The sequence below is a fragment of the Haliaeetus albicilla genome, chromosome 10 (assembly GCF_947461875.1).
Source record: "Haliaeetus albicilla chromosome 10, bHalAlb1.1, whole genome shotgun sequence".
Classification (NCBI taxonomy): Eukaryota; Metazoa; Chordata; class Aves; order Accipitriformes; family Accipitridae; genus Haliaeetus; species Haliaeetus albicilla.
Window position 1 is genome coordinate 13,352,258 of NC_091492.1, and position 2,092 is coordinate 13,354,349.

The 2,092-nt window shown below is 40.1% G+C and overlaps 1 protein-coding gene across 12 annotated transcripts in view; it reads right to left on the reverse strand.

Annotated features, from left to right (window-relative positions):
* Positions 1 to 918: 918 nt before the first annotated feature.
* The window catches only part of ZNF536 (zinc finger protein 536), a 357,464-nt gene continuing 356,290 nt past the window's right edge, over positions 919 to 2,092 (reverse strand). For all 12 annotated transcript variants that reach the window (XM_069793537.1, XM_069793532.1, XM_069793540.1 and 9 more), the window contains one exon: positions 919 to 2,092. This exon is cut by the window's right edge and continues 3,651 nt beyond it. The gene's annotated coding sequence lies outside the window, so the exon portion shown is untranslated.

The following is a 2,092-nucleotide window of genomic DNA, read 5'->3' on the forward strand; positions in this document are numbered from 1 at the left end:
CACCAGGTAAACTACATTTTGTTGCTTACCATGTCTGTCTTTGCACAACATATAGTACACGGGCATAAATAACAGTGTGTTATATAAATAATTACATGTATGAAAGGCTGTAAAACACCAAAGATATATTTGTACTTTTACTTACGAGAACATTTTAAAAATGATTGCTTTGTTCACCGTGTGGTTTTTATGTGTTGAATGGGGTGCACGCAGAGAACGTTTTACAAAGTTGGGGGTTTTTTTTCCCTTTCCTCCAGGTCACACTAGCGTTATAGTTAGCAAATTGATAAGGTTCCACTGTTAAGCTTTATTACTTGTGACATGAGCCTATGACACTTTATAAAAAGAAGTAATCCAGAACAATCTCTAGGTAATTAACACCTAGATAAACAAACATAAATTTCTATATTGCATTTATTTGGACTACCACTCAAATATGCGTGAACCATGCTTTTTTAATTAAAAGATAAATCTATGTGACACTTAGCCTCAAACTTAATTATTCAGCATAGTATAATAAAAAATAGAGCCCATTAAATGTGTCTTGCTCTGTATTTCTGTATTAACAGCAAAACAGTTCACTCTGGGATCATTTAAATTTTCTTCTTCCTCTTTTCCTGCGATTTCCCTGTTCACTGAGACCCTTTTGGTTAAAAAAAAAAAACCCACAACAAAAAGCCCCCAAACAATACCCTGAGCAACACCAACAGGTGAGGAGCTGCAGAACTTCTCACAGCCCCTATAACACTCAGCTGGGTGGCATTTTTAATATGACATTATGCCACAGCTTTACCTTCCCTCCTCCCCCTCCCTGGGCTTCCCCACGGAAACATACTTCCACTGTGGTGGATCATGCCAAGCAGTGATAGCCAGAAATGAAAAACACAATACTTAAGAATAATTTCACTGGGATCATGCTTACAATACACAAGGTGAGATTTTTATAATATACTGTTACAATACAGATGTTAAACAGATAGGGGAAATATTCAATTCCCAAATTACAATAGACAGAGGGGTTATAGTCCTTATAAAAGTTTCAACAAGAAACATTATCTTAGAGCTGAGAGCAGCCTTCTGATGTTAGGTGGGAAGACTCTTGTCAAGACACCCACCATCTGCATTAGGAACACTGCCGATCAGCTGCCAGGTAACAAAAATCTCCACAAACAGCCTTAGGTGAGACAACCGCGTTTCTCTTTCAGACCTTCTTCCCCATGGACCGCCTTGCTGGGTGATGCCACCCTTTGTGGTACAAGGCCACTTGGTGGTTGGTTTGAGTGTTTCCAAGAGGATATATGTACTGCTTAATGCCCGGTTCCTAGCGGAAATTTGGGACCATAAAGGAGACTGTGTTTATAAGCATTTCTAGGAGGTGCAACAAGACTCCTTAATTGGGCTTTCACATTTTCATTTATTGTCTGTTGAAACCAGAAGGCAGGAAAATCTTTTGGAAAACGCCCCCCTCACCCCAAACAGTTGTTTTTCCCCAGCTCCAGGGCACAGCGATTACCTGAAAGGACAGCGATCCCCTAGTGAAGCAGAGTTCAGCTCCAAGCCTGGAGCTCATCCATCCTCAGGCAACATTTGTACAGGCTACAATTTTGTGCCTGAGAGTAGTTCCCCCCAAGAGAGGGTGTGAAAGACCTAAACTTCGCAAAACATAAAAATCTTTCATTAACTTCTTGGATTTTGATTAAAATTTGATGCATTACAGATTTTATTCTCTGCAGATGAAGAGACCTGTGGCATTTGCCTATACACCAGTGAATTTGGTACCAGCTCCACCCTGCCGTATGCGCACTCCACCAATCCATGGGTAACGTGCAACTTTCAGCCACTGAATAACTGAATTTCCATGATGCTATGCTTTAATTCTTAAGCCTTCTAGACAATTTTTGTACCTTTTTCTGCTGGACAATTCAAGCTACAGCATAACTACTATTGTGGGTACAACTGGCTTCATCTAATGTTAAAATTGCCCTTTTTTAAATGGGTTTTCCTTCTCAGCTTTTTTTGTGCAAGGCCTTGTTCCTCTCTCCTCCCCATACTTGCTGTAGTTTCTCAGATTTGGTGCATCTTTTTTTGGATG